The sequence below is a fragment of the Cryptomeria japonica genome, chromosome 6, assembly GCF_030272615.1.
Source record: "Cryptomeria japonica chromosome 6, Sugi_1.0, whole genome shotgun sequence".
Lineage (NCBI taxonomy): Eukaryota > Viridiplantae > Streptophyta > Pinopsida > Cupressales > Cupressaceae > Cryptomeria > Cryptomeria japonica.
Genome location: NC_081410.1, coordinates 162584213 through 162601008, shown reverse-complemented (window position 1 = coordinate 162601008; position 16796 = coordinate 162584213). Strand labels below are relative to the sequence as shown.

The following is a 16796-nucleotide window of genomic DNA, read 5'->3' as shown; positions in this document are numbered from 1 at the left end:
AATTGGAATCTTTTTTATTTTTTTTAAATAATGAAAAAATGTTCTTTTCATTTTTGAAAAACGGGGAACTAGCAAATTTGAAATATTTTATTTATTTCCGAGCAAACAAAAATATGAGAGATGACCGCAAAGCATAGAGCTATACGCAGTATGGATAAAAGAGGATTGCAGATCTATGCTGATAATTCGGTGGTATAATCCACATTCAAAATGTGAAAAAAAAGAAATAATCAAATCTATTCTAGTCTACTCTCTTTTCCTTTTTTGCTCTTGTTTGGGGCAGAGATCGCTCAAACAATTGTTCAATTTATTGAATCGGGACTGACGGGGCTCGAACCCGCAACTTCTGTCTTGACAGGGTGGTACTCTAACCAATTGAACTACAATCCCACTAGGTACAGTTTATTTACTAATTAGTCATAGTAATTCAACTGTGCCAGGTCGATAAAACAGGTTGTAAAACTTTTCTATTTCAAATATTCTGAAAGTATTTGTTCATTCCGATTCTTTCTATATCAAGTATACGAGATTCAAAAACCAATTACCTTTTTTACCAATATCAATAGATTGGTATCAATCTCAATCTATTGATCAAGTTGGTATTGGGCCGAGCTGGATTTGAACCAGCGTAGGCATATTGCCAACGAATTTATAGTCCGTCCCCATTAGCCACTCGGGCATCGACCCAGGAAAAAATGGGAAGTAATTATAATACCTAATTAGGTATTATAATTACTTTCCTAGCCTAGTACCCCTAGGGGAAATCGAATCCCCGTTGCCTCCTTGAAAGAGAGATGTCCTGGGCCACTAGACGATAGGGGCCTACTTATTGTCATAATATTCAAATCCCTAGGAATTTGTCAATAAAAAGAATCTTTCTTCATATTCATTATTGAATATTCTTCTTGCATTGTCAGGATCAGCAATATAACTATATATAGCTATATTCTATTATATATACACATATATATATGTATTAATATATACACCCCATTAGATTATTCATATCTACGAATACATGGTAAGGCGTAAGTCATCGGTTCAAGCCCGATAAAGGGCTCTTGCAATAAAGCCCAGTGTTCATTTTGAATATTTGATTAAGACAAAAAAGCTGCAATAAAAAAAAAATACCTTTCATGATGATTTTTTTGTTATAACGGAATAGAATATGTAATAGAATTGAGGACAACTAATGTAGAATTTTTTTTTTAGATCTAGCTTTTTATTTCCTTTATCTTGCTGCTGATAAAACGAGGAATAGTACAAGATTAGGCATAATCTAGTTCACTTTCGTAATTTTGATTTAAGAATAATAATTGAAATTATTAATACTTAATTTCAATTTCAATTACTAGAATATTCTTACTTTTTTCTATTAATTATTTCCATCATGTTATCTTTCAATTTCGACTGAATGCTAAAGAACCAAACTATTTCTCGGTTCTTTCCAATAGGGTCCGTAGACCACGGGTTCTCATGTTTTTTCATAGAGATTTTTTGTATTGTAAATAATATAATGTAATTTTGTAAACGATAGAATGTGATTATTACTAATCAAATTGAATTATAATAAGAAAGACGCAGTTAATGCAACTTATTCAACTAACTTTGTGCAATTAATTTGTACAGAAAAAGTTCTTGTTATTTATAGAATAGATAGAGGCGAAGACGATTTGTCTCCCCTGTTTACAGAGAGAGAGTTTAATTAGTAAACAATGCAATATTTAAACATTAATAATAATACCTACAGAAGAGAGGAAGATTTTTTGTGGATACTTTTTTTAAAAGGGCAAAAAATAGATAGGTATCTATTATACGAAACCAAACATACCAAAAATAAAATAGGATTTTTAGACCCTATTTAGAAAAGATATAATATTTAATATTATATACTATTTTTTAATTTTATTTTGCAAACTTATTATATCTTTAAATTCATTTTTTAGAATATTATATCACATTTTTCTTACATTTTGCAACCTTATTCATATAATATTGATTAGCAATAGGGGATCCACGATACAAATTGATAATAATTATCAATTCTTACATACGTATATACTCACGAATTTTGAGTAAATGAAAACCCACTATGTCATTTTAATAGATTCAATTATTTCTTATCTTAAGAATTCCAATTGGATTCATTTTCTATTAAGTTCCATTCTTAATACTACTATTCATGAGTTTATTTTAAATCGTGAGCTTTTAGCTCAACTTTATCCCAGTTTCGCTAATGGATTGACCCCATTTTTCACCCTGAATTGGTCGGAATATTCAGATTTTTTGACTTTTCGCGGAGGACTCAACCCTGTAACGAGGGGTCTATGGCTGACCGATATTGCACACCACCATTTGGCTATTGCAGTTCTTTTTCTAATCACTGGTCATATGTATAGAACCAATTGGGTTATTGGTCATAACCTCAAGGATATTTTGGAAGCTCATAAAGGTCCATTTACAGGGGAAGGACATAAAGGTCTTTACGAGATCTTAACTACTTCATGGCATGCTCAATTAGCTCTTAACCTAGCTATGTTAGGGTCTTTAACTATTGTCGTAGCTCACCATATGTATTCTATGCCTCCCTATCCATATCTAGCTATTGACTATGGTACCCAACTATCTCTGTTCACACACCATATGTGGATTGGTGGATTTCTCATAGTTGGCACTGCTGCACATGCAACTATTTTTATGGTAAGAGACTATGATCCGACTACTCAATACAACAATCTTTTAGACCATGTTCTGAGACATCGTGATGCAATTGTATCATACCTCAACTGGGCATGTATTTTCTTAGGTTTCCATAGTTTTGGTCTATATATTCATAATGATACTATGAGTGCTTTAGGATGTCCTAAAGATATGTTTTCAGATACTGCTATACAATTACAACCTATCTTTTCTCAATGGGTACAAAACACTCATGCTTTAGCACCCAGTTTGACAGCTCCTGATGCAATAGCAAGCACCAGCTTAACCTGGGGAGGTGGCGATTTGGTAGCAGTAGGTGCCAAAGTGGCTTTGTTACCTATTCCATTAGGAACTGCGGATTTTTCAGTACACCATATTCATGCATTTACTATCCATGTGACTATATTAATATTACTGAAAGGTGTTTTATTTGCTCGCAGTTCTCGTTTAATAGCCGATAAAGCGAATCTTGGTTTTCATTTTCCTTGCGATGGGCCTGGTAGAGGAGGAACATGTCAAGTATCTGCCTGGGATCATGTCTTCCTAGGATTATTCTGGATGTACAATGCAATTTCGGTAGTAATATTTCATTTTAGTTGGAAAATGCAGTCTGACGTTTGGGGTAGTATAAGTGATTAGGGAGTGGTAACTCATATTACCGGAGGAAACTTTGCACAAAGTTCCATTACAATTAATGAGTGGCTTCGTGACTTTCTATGGGCACAAGCTTCTCAAGTAATCCAATCTTACGGTTCTTCATTATCTACCTATGGCCTTTTATTCTTAGGTGCTCATTTTGTTTGGGCCTTTAGTTTAATGTTCCTATTTAGTGGCCGTGGATATTGGCAAGAACTTATTGAATCTATTGTTTGGGCTCATAATAAATTTAAAGTTGCTCCTACTATCCAACCAAGAGCCTTGAGTATTGTCCAAGGACGTACTATAGGAGTAGCTCATTACCTTCTGGGTGGAATCGTCACAACATGGGCGTTCTTCCTAGCAAGAATTATTGCAGTAGGATAATGACTAGGAGGATTTGAAAAGCATTATGGCATCAAGATTTCCAAAGTTCAGCCAAGGCTTGGCCCAGGACCCAACTACTCGTCGTATTTGGTTTGGTATTGCTACTGCACATGACTTTGAGAGTCATGATGATATTATCGAAGAGCGTCTTTATCAAAAGATTTTTTCTTCTCACTTTGGTCAGTTAGCTATAATCTTTCTGTGGACCTCTAGTAATTTGTTCCACGTAGCTTAGCAAGGCAATTTCAAAGCATGGGTCCACGACCCCTTACATGTAAGACCTATTGCTCATGCAATTTGGGATCCTCATTTTGGTCAACCAGCCGTAGAAGCCTTTACCTGAGGAGGTGCCCCCGGTCCGATCAATATTGCTTATTCCGGTGTTTATCAGTGGTGGTATACAATTGGCTTATGCACTAATGAAGATCTTTATACTGGAGCTCTTTTCTTGCTATTTCTTTCTGCTCTCTTTTTAACAGCGGGTTCGTTGCATCTACAACCTCAATGGAAACCAAGTGTTTCATGGTTTAAAAATGTCGAATCTCATCTCAATCATCATTTGTCAGGGCTTTTCAGAGTCAGTTCTTTGGCTTGGATGGGGAATTTAGTTCATGTCGCTATTCCTAAATCAAGAGGAGAACACATAAGATGGGATAATTTTTTAGATGTATTACTGCATCTCGAAGGGTTGGAACCACTTTTTACAGGTCAGTCGAATCTTTATGCTCAAAATCCTGATTCCAGTAGTTATTTATTTGGTACTACTAAAGGGGCGGGAACTGCTATTCTAACTCTTCTCGGGGGATTTCACCCACAAACACAAAGTTTGTGGCTGACTGATATTGTGCATCATCATTTAGCTATTGCATTTGTGTTTTTCATTGCTAGCCATATGTATAGAGCCAACTTTGGGATTGGACACAGTATAAAAGATATTTTAGAAGCACATGTTCCTCCGAAAGGCTTATTAGGACACGGGCATAAGGGTCTTTACAACACAATCAATAATTCTCTTCACTTTCAATTAGGTCTTGCTCTAGCTTCTTTGGGATTTGTTACTTCCTTGGTAGCTCAACACATGTATTCTTTACCTGCCTATGCATTCATAGCACAAGATTTTACTACCCAAGTCGCATTGTATACTCATCATCAATACATTGTCGGATTCATTATGACAGGGGCATTTGCTCATGTAGCTATATTTCTCATTAGAGATTATAATCTAGAATAGAATAAGGATAATGTATTGGCGAGAATGTTGGAGCATAAGGAAGCCATAATCTCTCATTTGAGCTAGGTTAGTTTATTCCTAGGTTGTCATACCTTGGGACTTTATGTTCATAATGATGTTATGCTCGCTTTTGGTACTCCAGAAAAGAAAATCTTGATTGAACCCATATTTGCTCAATGGATACAATCTGCTCATGGTAAGACCTTATATGGTTTTGATGTACTCTTATCTTTAGCAAATGATCTAGCATTCAATGCTGGCAAAAGCTTATGGTTACCCAGTTGGTTGAGTGCTATTAACGATAATAAAAATTCACTGTTCTTAACAATTGGTCCTGGAGACTTTTTGGTTCATCATGCTATTGCTCTAGGTTTTCATACAACTACATTGATTTTAGTAAAAGGTGCTTTAGATGCGCACGGTTCTAAGCTAATGCCTGATAAGAAAGATTTTGGTTATAGTTTTCCTTGCGATGGTCCGGGACGGGGCAGTACTTGCGATATTTTGGCCTGGGATGCTTTTTATTTAGCAGTTTCTTCGATGTTGAATACCATTGGATGGGTTACTTTCTATTGGCATTGGAAGCATATTACCTTATGGCAGGGAAATGTAGCTCAATTTAATGAGTCTTCCACTTATTTAATGGGATGGTTAAGAGATTATCTTTGGTTAAATTCTTCACAACTAATTAATGGATACAATCCTTTTGGTATGAACAGTTTATATGTATGGGCGTGGATGTTCTTATTTGGGCATCTTGTTTGGGCTACTGGATTTATGTTTCTTATTTCTTGGCGTGGATATTGGCAAGAACTGATTGAAACTCTTGCATGGGCTCATGAACGCACACCTTTGGCTAATTTAGTTCAATGGAGGGATAAGCCGGTAGCTCTTTCCATTGTTCAAGTGCGATTAGTTGGATTAGCTCACTTTTCTGTAGGCTATATATTCACCTATGTAGCTTTCTTAATCGCCTCTACATTAGGCAAATTCGGTTAATTCTTTTTCATTTTATTCTAATATTTAGATTTTCTATCTAATCTCTATGCATAAAAAGAAAGAGTAATCCATGTAATACTTCTCTATCTCAAATTTGATCTATATTACCTATATAAACTAGCCGAATCATTATGGCAAGAAAAAGTCTCATTCAAAGAGAGAAAAAGAAACAAAGATTGGAAAGAAAATATAATTTGCTTTGCCAATCTTTGAAAAAAGAGATGAGCGAAGTCTCATCACTGGATGATACATTGGATATTTATAGAAAATTACAATCTCTACCGTGTAATAGTGCACCTACATGTCTTCGTCGATGTTGTTTGAAGACTAGAAGACCCAGAGCCAATTATAGAGACTTTGAATTATCCGGATATATAATCCGTGAAATGGCTCACGCATGTTTGTTGGCTGGGGTAACCAAATCGAGTTGGTAGGTTCAAAAAAATTGCTTAAAGTTATTATTATGCTATCCTCCCTCCCTATATAGGAGGGAGAATAGCATACCCAAGGGATTGCTCGATGTACCCATTTTGGGGTATTATAACAAAGGTAATATGAGGGGATGGCGCGGAGTAGAGTAGTTTGGTAGCTCACAAGGCTCATAACCTTGAAGTCACGGGTTCAAATCCTGTCTCCGCAAAGACACAATAAGTTTCTTCTAATTCTATATCACTAGACTCTTTTGCCAAAATGACTCTCCAAGTAGATTTATTGTAGGTCTTGGTTACCTTGGGAACAGTAACACTCTTTTGTTTCTTACTCGGGTGATGCAGTTGATGCTCTTGTATTAGGTCTCTTTGTTGGAGGTGGAGTCGGTAGGGCTTTTGAAGTGTCCATTTTCTTTCTTTTCAATACTTTACCCTTAGGTAGTTTGGTGCTCAATGTTATTGTTGCCTCTTGAGCTTCTGATTCCTCTTCGGTGATGGCAAGAGTGCCTTTGATAGGTGTAGAGGAAGAGTCTTCTCCAAATTTCTCAGATAGTGTCTTAATCATCTTTGTAGCCTTTCTAGTAGCTTTAGGTACTACAATGCTCATTTTCACCTTTTCCTTAACTTCTTCATAAGTCCCATATCTCAGTTCGGTAGCATGCCTTGGCAATGAAAGATATGCATCAATTTGCTTTTATGTGATATCATAGTCAATCTCGTAACCCATTGGTGGCAAAGATTGAGTCCTTGGTTCTACAACATTCTTATAACAGTAATCGGTGTCTACCTCAAAACATATATCATCCTTATATTTCTCTACCAGCTATGGTGGTATCCAATACCTGTTGTGCATCTTTTCTTGAAATTTGCTGAAGTAGTCATCCATGATATCATTGAAATTATCTCCCAATCTCTTGATAAAGTCATTGATTTGATGGGTGATTGGTCGGTGTAGCTCCCAAACTACTTTATCGACTGATGGAAAGAATTTCTCAAAATAGAAAAACATGCATACAAGAAGTGAACCAAACTTCAGTGTATTTGCCGAGTTGTTCTTCTTTGGCTTCCTTATTGTGTTCAGGTTCTCAAACAAGTTTTTCAATAATACTTCACATAAATCAACTTTCATACCCTTTTTCACTATTTTATAGGCTAGGTCAACTGCTGCATAGGGTACACTGTTTTCCCTTGTTGATTGGAAGAAACAGTAACCAATTACTCTAATTGCAAACTTAAGTTCTGGATCAATGACATTGTTCAGTTTCAGTCCTCGGTAATCAGATTCTACTCCAGTTAAACTGATTAACTCCTTCTATGATATCATCTTCTGTGCTCATGCATGATCATAGATAGGATACCCGATGATCACATGAATGATTTCCTTAGTGATTTTGAATGGTTGCTCCTCTAGCCTCATAAAATCATCATGAACTCTGCTCAAAACAAACTTAACCCACTAGGGTTTGAACACACGGGGATAGGTTAGGGCTTTAGTTAATCCCTTGATTTTGATATGCTCATACTTTCTATCCATTTTACCATCGGTACATAGTTCATCATATGTGTCACTAATCTCAACATGACCGAGTTCTTCAACATGGTACTTGGTGAAGAATCTAACATCTTCAACTAACAAGACTCGATCCGGGATGAGTGAAAAGGCAGTTTTGTCATACGGTTCAGTAGCAACTTTAGGAGTCAAAGTGTATTTCAGAGATGGCTTCTCTACATTCTTGACAACTATGGGATCTTGGATCTTGGGTGCCATTTGTAAATTTCAGATAAAACTTAGCAAATTATCCTTAGGGTTTGACGGTTTACAAACAACAGACGTTTCACACTTGGTAGATAATAGCAATTTGACAAGATCGGAAAACAAGCTTAACAGTGTGATGAGATTTGATGTAAATACCTTGGATTCTCTTGAATGAGGTTTGATCACCTTGATTCGCTCTGCTCTGCTCTTTTGAAAACTTGGTGAATGATGTTATTCCTGTTTCCAGCTTGCTTTGATGATTCTCCTCTCTCAGTAGTATGAATTCCTTTCTCGGTAAATTCTTTTCCTTTGTAACTGAGTTCTGCATCTCTGTTGGGTCTTCTTGTATTCAGTTGCTCATCCAACATCTTTGATGCTTCATAACTCTTCTTCAATGTTTCTTTTGATTTCTTCTCTGTTTCAAGTTCATTGATCAATCTTGATACTTCAAGTCTCAATGCTTGATTTTCATCATTCTTCAGAATTGCTTCATGATGTGCATAACCTAGTTGATCTATCATGTTTTGTTGAATCCCAGTTAACCTTATGATTTCATCGTTCTTATTAGATACTAAGACTTCAAGTTGTTGTTTCTCTCTTTGTAGATCTCTTGCTTTATCCTCTGCTGTCCTCAATGCATCTAGATTTTTAGTCATTTGTGTACTGAAATGTTCATGTTCTCTTTTCATTTCTTTTAGTTGGTCAGCCAATGCTTTGTTCTTTTCTTTCAACACTCCAATCATTTCTTCAGTCTCTTCACATATACTGTTCTCATATGATGTTTCTATTTGTTCCACTAACTCTTGAGAATCCTGCAAGTCATCAGATAATCTTCTTCTTACTTTCAAAGTTTTTTGCATTTTCCTTTGCATGTTTGCAATCACTTGATTTGTATGATCCAGCTCTTCTTGCAGATATACAATCCTCTGAGATTGTTTATAGCCTTCCATTGATAAGATCTTTCTCTTTAGGTAGTTAAACCCTTTTCCAAGATTCAAGCTTTGATACCAATTGTTAGGCCCAATATGGAAAGCTAATGTACTAAGAGGGTAGGGGTGAATTAGTACTCCAAAAATTTTCCTGAATAATAACTTTATTGTTATGCATAAAATGAATAGTGCAGTAACATAAAATAAAGTGAAAACAAATAGATAACAATCATACATGATTCACTCCATAACACATATATTTTGGTTACGCAGAAACTCTTGGTTAGAGAGAAAAACTGTGGTGGGGATGGCACCCACAACTTCACTACTGCAATAATAAAGAATGCTCGGTTAGAGCTACATTTAGCTATTTCTGATAGCTTACCCTATTAGGAGTAACAAGATTTGTTAGATCTACCTTGCTAAAGGATTTTACAACATTTATTCTGAATGCTGCACCTGATTAGAGGCTTTACGATTTATAGACTTGGTTAGAGTCTTTTACCCTATTAAAGGTTTCTCTTTGAACTTCACAATATTACAATAAAACATTACAAATATCTGCAACTTTACATCTGAAATGTTATAGAAGATTCTATGTGCTCAGAGTAGATTACCTTGCTTATAGCATACCTCGGTAATCGATATAGTAACTCAGTAAACCCTTCTGTTTACTCTATTCTTCAACTGTTCTCTAAAAACCTTCTCAGTGACCTCTGTGTCTCTGTAACAGTCTTCCTATATGCATACATACATTTCACTAATGTTGTATAAACAGATCTCTTAAAACAGTGATCCAATTCATTGCTTCGATCTTACAAACAAGATTCCTCGAATGAATAACTAAACAAAATATTTCATTGGTCAGATTGTCCTTGTAATCATACACAATCTTCTGGTGCAATTTTCAATGTAATAATGGTTAGATGTGCCTCAATCTTGTAACATGTTTTCATATGCATGTCCAGGTTCAATGTAACTAGTAATATGTTTCACTCGGTGAATATCAACTTGGTGTGTCATCTTTACTGCTCGGTAGTCTCAAAAAGATACTCGGTGTATACGATGTTCTATGACTGCTTTCCTCTGTAACCGACTATACTGTGCATACCGACTTCTCTATGTGTACCGACTGCATGATTAGGTAGTGCTAACCGACTAGAATATATAGTATGACTTTGAATATAAAAACTATTGGCAATTTGATAAGTAGTAATAAATACCCTCCTGGTTTTGAGAATCACCATCCAAATTCAAGGGCAAGAGCTTCAAGATCCTCAAGCTCAAGCAAGGTAGATGCATCAGATCATATGGCGAACTTGATGAGGCAAATGATGGAAGTAGCCATTGAAATGAAAGATGAAGGAAGAGTACATGAATGTATAGAATCATGTACTAGAGTGGGTATAAATATTAATGAAGATGATATTGATCATAACTTGGAGAGATACAAGGCGATGTGTGAATAGGAAGCCCAAGGATCAAATAGAGGGAGAAACAATATAGATAAAGCCAATGTGAAAAACAATACTTACAAGGTGTTTGAAAACCCTCTATACAATTCTAAGCCAAATAACTCTCCATATAATAATACACCTCCTAAGCATCAATACAATCACTTCAATAACTTTACATATCAAAACCACTTTCAACCACAAAACCAATTTCCTTTTGGTAATAACAAAGTGAAACTGAACTATGGAAACTTCTTCCAAGGTGGATATGAGTTGATGAATACAGAACACATCAGGCAATTTGACTTTTCAGGGATGATGGTGTATCCTCACCCTATCCCTAATGAAATTAGGACTGCAATACCAAAGTTCATTGGGAGTAACGCCATATCAGGTGAAGTAGATTGCAAGGCTTTTGACACAGTTATGGAGGATTTTTGTCTCCCATACGAGGATGTTAAGATGAAGTTGTTCATGCAGTCATTAATAGAGGATGCCCAAGATTGGTTCAGAGCACTATTGGATTTTTCAGTAAACAGCCTAACAGAGCTCAAGAGATTTTTTCTTGAACAATACGAAGATCACAATAGACTGGAGTTTTCCTTACATGAGATCATAAGCATCAAGAAGGATACAAATGAAACAATGGCTGATTTCAATAAGAGATTTAATAGAGTTATGAATAAAATTCCTAATAGAATGAAACCAGTTCCTAAAGTCAATATTTTGTACTACATGAATGCTTTTGATAGTAAAACAAACTATGAGCTCAGAACAAAGAATCATACAACTCTTCAAGGAGTCCTGAAAGCGGCCATAATTATAGAGAATAATAGAAAAGCAACTGGAACTATAGGAAGAAGGGAGGATGCAAGGTTGTTCAATCCAAAACCCCTAAACAAATAAAGGACGATGACAAGTTGGACAAGGTGCTGAATGTCCTCAAGGATTTGTCTATCAAAGTAATCAAAACTTAGAAACAACAATTATATAGCCATGATAGACCTAGATTGCATGATATGCCTTATAACACCACATGGAAGGATGGGAAGCCAGTGGACAAGAATCCAAAAGAAGGTAACCAAATACCAGATCCTTTAAGAAAAGTGGTGAACCAGGTGGTTGATGAAGATATGTGGTGTTTAGCATGTGATATGCCTCATCCTCCTTACCGGTGTGCAGTGGCAATGAAGTTGCAGGGAAGAGAGGAAGAATGTGAAGAATATGCATATGATTGTACGATAAATTTACTATCCTTTGAGAACTGTGACTCATCTGAGGGGAGTGAAGGAAGTGATGTAAATTCTAGGTGGATTAATCAGTAGTGCTGTATGCAATAGGTATTCTCAGATGAGGAAGATGAAGTCAGGTTGAGGATCCCTACTAAAGAATAGCGAGAAAGGATTACTACAACTGATGTTGAACAAGCCAAAAGGACTTATATGCTAAGAAAGAGAACCGTAGACCCTAAATAAAGAAAACCATCAGGCATGTTCATAAAGGAAAGTAATAAAACATCTAAACCAATAACTAAGCCAAGCAAGAATCAGGAAGAAAACACAAAGTTAATTAAGGAAAAGGAGTTGCAAGTTTCTAGGATTTAAAAGGGTGATAAGGATGAGACAGTGAACATTTCAATACTGCCTACTACAACATCATTTGATATTTCCAACACCTTGGCACAAATGAAGGTCTTTGTTCCACTACTTGAGATGATGAATTTTCCAGAATACCGAGAAAAAACCTTGAAGGTGATCAATGGTGTATCTAAGGAAGAGACCAAGGAACATAAGCAAAATAGCCAAAATAATGATAACCCTGTTCCAACCATATATTTAGGGTCAATAATAACAAAAAATCCCTCTTAAGTAGACCAATTTTATGTAACCCTGATGATCAATAACAAGATGATAAAAAAATGTATGATTGACTCAAGAGCTGCTATAAATGTTATGCCAGTAGGAGTAATGAAAGAACTTGGAATGTCAGTAGACACAAATATTGGTAAATACTATGCCATGGATAACCGTTCCATCCTAGTGGTTGGTGTCATGAAGGATGTTGAATTCAAATTGGCAGCATGTCCAGAAGCATCTTATAAAATGGATATCACTATGGTTGATGTCCCTCCTAACTATGGTATGTTATTGTCAAGACAATGGCTGAACCTGATAGGAGGTCATGTCCAGCTAGACTTATCATATGCTACTATACCAGTAAATGGATAGGAGGTAAGGATTGAGAGAGAACCTCTCTCTAAATACATCATCAAGGAGGCAGAACCTATTGATTTGGTATGTTTCATCTAGTCAGATATGGACATCTTCAAAGTAGAATTGATGAAAACAAAATCAAGAGGATTGACCTCGATAGAGTCTATAGTCAAGAAGAGTAAAGATCAAGTATGGAAGATGTACTTTGATGGATCATGCAACAAGGAAGGAAGTGGGGCTGGAATTGTATTTATCTCACCAGATGGAGAGACGTTCAAGTATTCTTTCAAACTGATGTTTGAATGTACAAATAATATTGCAGAATACGAAACCTTACTCACTAGACTTAATGTAGCTACCAAGAATGGAATTAAATTGCTCAGTGTCTTTGGGGATTTAGAACTAGTAATATCTCAAATCAAACAAAAGTATGCCTTCAAACATCTCAGGTTGAGACAATACAGGGATGTTGTATGGGATACCATGGAACTGTTTGATGCTTTCTAGATAAGTTGGATTGACAGATCGAAGAATATCATGGCTGACTTCTTGGCCAATGTTGCTTTGAAGGTAAATGATATAACACTAAATGGGGTCTTAAAAATGGAAATAAAAGTCAAACCTTTTGTTCCAGATAACTTGTATAACTGGCAAGTTTTTCATGATGACAATGATTTGTTAAAATTCTTACACTGTGTGGATCACTACCAAGCACAAGCTATCAACTTCAATGATTTTGTGGAGATGGCAGATGGGAAAGAGACTCTCTTAGGACAAGAAATCATACAGTTAAAATATAATAAAATACCTAAAGGACTAGTCGCATTGGAAAGAGCTTTCAACATACAAGACAAAGTTGAAATCAAAGGAACCTCAGTCAAAGAAAATGACGTTGAGCAAATTAATTTGGGAAGCAAAGAATCACCAAGACATGTTTTTATTGGTAATAAATTGACTCCTAAAATGAATTAGCAATTAGTAATGTTACTTAGAAAATATAAGCACGTATTTGCATGGTCTTATGATGACCTCAAAGCATACAAGGAGGATCTCTTCCAACATGAGATACCTCTTAAGCCTAATGCTAAACCATTCAGACAAAAACAGAGGCCTATAAACCCCACTTTACTCCCTAAGATGAAAGAGGAAATAATAAAAATGAAAGATGCAGGGATAATTAAACCTTGTAGATACTCTACTTGGGTTTCAAATTTGGTACCTGTTAGAAAGAAAAATGGGGACATAAGACTATGTGTGGACTTCAAAAATCTAAACATATCATCATTAAAAGATAATTATCCTTTGCCAAACATGGATAATATGCTGCAAAAAGTAACTGGATGTGATTTATTGTCCATGATGGATGGGTTCTCAGGGTATAATTAGGTAAAAGTTAAAGAAGTTGAACAATATAAGACAACTTTCACAACACCATGGGGCACATATGTATATGCAAGAATGCCATTCGGATTAACAAATGCAGGCGCAAAATTTCAAAGGGAAATGGATGTAGTGTTTGCAGAATTGATTGATGTAATAATGGTGGTGTATTAGGATGATTTAACAACTTATTCAAAAAGGGCTGAAGATCATTGCGATCACCTTGAGAAAGTATTCAAGAAAGCTCTAGAATATGGAATTTCCCTTAATCTGAAGAAATGTCATTTCGTAGTTGAAGAAGGGAAGCTCCTAGGACATATAGTGTCTAAGGAAGGGGTGAAAATTGACCTTGAAAGAGTAGCTGCAATAAATGAAATACCTATCCCAAAGACTATCAAAGCTATTCAATCATTTTTGGGTTAAATCAATTTTGTTAGAAGATTCATCCTTAATTTTGCAGATATCATAAAACCTATAGTGAGGATGCTGAAAAAGGAAGCTAAGATTGATTGGGATTCAGAGGCATTAGATGCATTTCTAGATATAAAAAGGGCAATATTTGAGGAACTAGTATTGATACCCTAGATTTCAATAAACCTTTTTTAATTTTTTCATTTGCATCTCGTCATACAGTGGTAGAAATGTTATTACAAAAGAACCAGGACAATTGCGAGCAGCCTATTGCATATTTCAGTAAGTCACTGAATTCATCCAAAATTAAATATGACCTAAATGAAAAACAAGCTTATGCATTGGTAAAAGCAATAAAAAAATTCAAACCATATTTGGTAGACATAGAAGTTATAGCATATGTTCCTAATGCAGCAGTGAAGGACATATTTAGACAAACTGAGGTCATAGGAAAAAGATGTAAATGGATCAACCAGATTCAAGAATTCAATATTGAGCTCAAGATTTCACAAGTTATCAAAGGTTAGGGATTGGCTAAACTTATGGCAGGAGCAGGGGTTGAATAATTTTAGGTAAATGAGGTTGGACTAGATGAAGCCAGTTTCAGTATTGAAAATACAGCCTAGTCTACAGATATCATGTATTATCTCAAGCACATAAGATGTCCAAATGGTATGACTGATAATCAAAAGAGAACATTAAAACTGAAATCTGCAAAATATGTTATCATTAATGGAGACTTGTATTGGAAAAATAGAGATGGTATATTGCTGCTATGCCTAGATGAACACCAAGCAGAGAAGATTGTACAAGAGATGCATGAAGGGGTCTGTGGTGGTCATTTTTCAGCCAAAACTACCACACACAAGATATTGAGAGATGGATATTTTTGGCCATGTGTCTTTAATGATTCCTATGCTTATGTTAGAAAATGTGAGGCTTGTTAGAAATTCTCAGGCAAAATAAAGTATCAAGGATCACTCCCACTAAGACCAATGCAGGTTGAAGAACCATTTCAACAGTGGGGGATAGACTTTATAGGAGAAATATCAAAAAAGTCGAGTGGAGGACACAGATGGATTTTGGTTGCCACAGATTACTTTACCAAATGGGTGGAAGCAATACCTACTAAATAGGCCACTAGTAAAATAGTGATAAAATTCATACTCAAAAATATCATTACTAGATTCGGTATTCCTGTAAGGATCATCTCTGATAACAACATGGCTTTTAGGTATGAAGAATTCAATACCTTTTGTGAAAAATATGGCATCACAATATCTCATTCATCCCCTTACCACCCTCAAGGTAATGGGAAAGCTGAGTCTAGTACAAAAACATCCTAAAGATCATGAAAAGAGTGCTAGGACAAAATAAAAGGGCGTGAGACTCAAAACTAAATCTAGCGTTATGGATAGATAGAATAATAGTAAAAAAATCTACAGGGAGGTCCCCATATGAGTTGGTCTATGGTAAAAGGGCTAGACTCCCTTTAGATAACCTCCTACCTGTACATAAATTCATAGCACAAGAAGGGATAGAGATTGATGACCCTTTACAAGAAAGGCTGGTGCAGTTGATAGAGCCCGATGAAGTCAGGGAAGAAGCTCAAAAACAAAACATTAAAATCTAGAATCAGATGAAAATATTGTATGACAAATGAACAACAGATAGGAAATTTCAAATTGGTGATTTGGTTTTGATGTGGAATGCTAGGAGTCAAGATAAAGGTAAACATGGTAAGTTTGAAGCTTTATGGCTTGGACCTTATAAGATTATGGATAGAGCAGGAGAGGATTCCTATTTCCTCCAAAATGTTATAGGAGAAATCCAAGAACTGCCAGTACATGGACAATTCTTAAAAATATTCTTTTCCTAAAGAGAAAAGGGGGAACCATCCTCATGTACAACAGTTTAGGTCTCACTGCCATTGTAAAAAAGCCACATTTTCTTCAAATTTCCTTTCCCTTATATAAACCAGAGAATCTAGATTCTTGAAGGTATCCGTAGCATACCCCCATCCCTAGTCAGAGCCACTGTTGAGCATCAAATCTGAATTAAGTAAAATATCTTGATTTGAGAAATTAAACCATAGAAGCCATCTATCTTTGGAAGAAATTATCATAACCCATAAGTTATCGAACAAGTCTAATAGCATTCTATTGAAATATCCAAAATTCAAAAGATATCGATGAGACCCAGCAATGTCTCATCAATATAAAAAGGGCATCGAAGGAAAGGGAACACCGATGAACTCTAAAAAGGACTCATC

General features: G+C 35.7%; 1 non-coding gene and 2 pseudogenes across 1 annotated transcript; 2 read left to right on the top strand and 1 right to left on the bottom strand.

Moving 5' to 3' along the window:
• Positions 1 to 603: 603 nt before the first annotated feature.
• TRNAY-GUA (transfer RNA tyrosine (anticodon GUA)) lies at positions 604 to 687 on the bottom strand. The gene has a single exon. It is a non-coding gene; the product is annotated as a tRNA-Tyr (tRNA).
• Positions 688 to 2079: 1392 nt separating this feature from the next.
• On the top strand, positions 2080 to 3723 carry LOC131068238 (photosystem I P700 chlorophyll a apoprotein A1-like; annotated as a pseudogene).
• A 25-nt stretch (positions 3724 to 3748) lies between these two features.
• Positions 3749 to 5953, top strand: LOC131068237 (photosystem I P700 chlorophyll a apoprotein A2-like; annotated as a pseudogene).
• The last annotated feature ends 10843 nt before the right edge of the window (positions 5954 to 16796 follow it).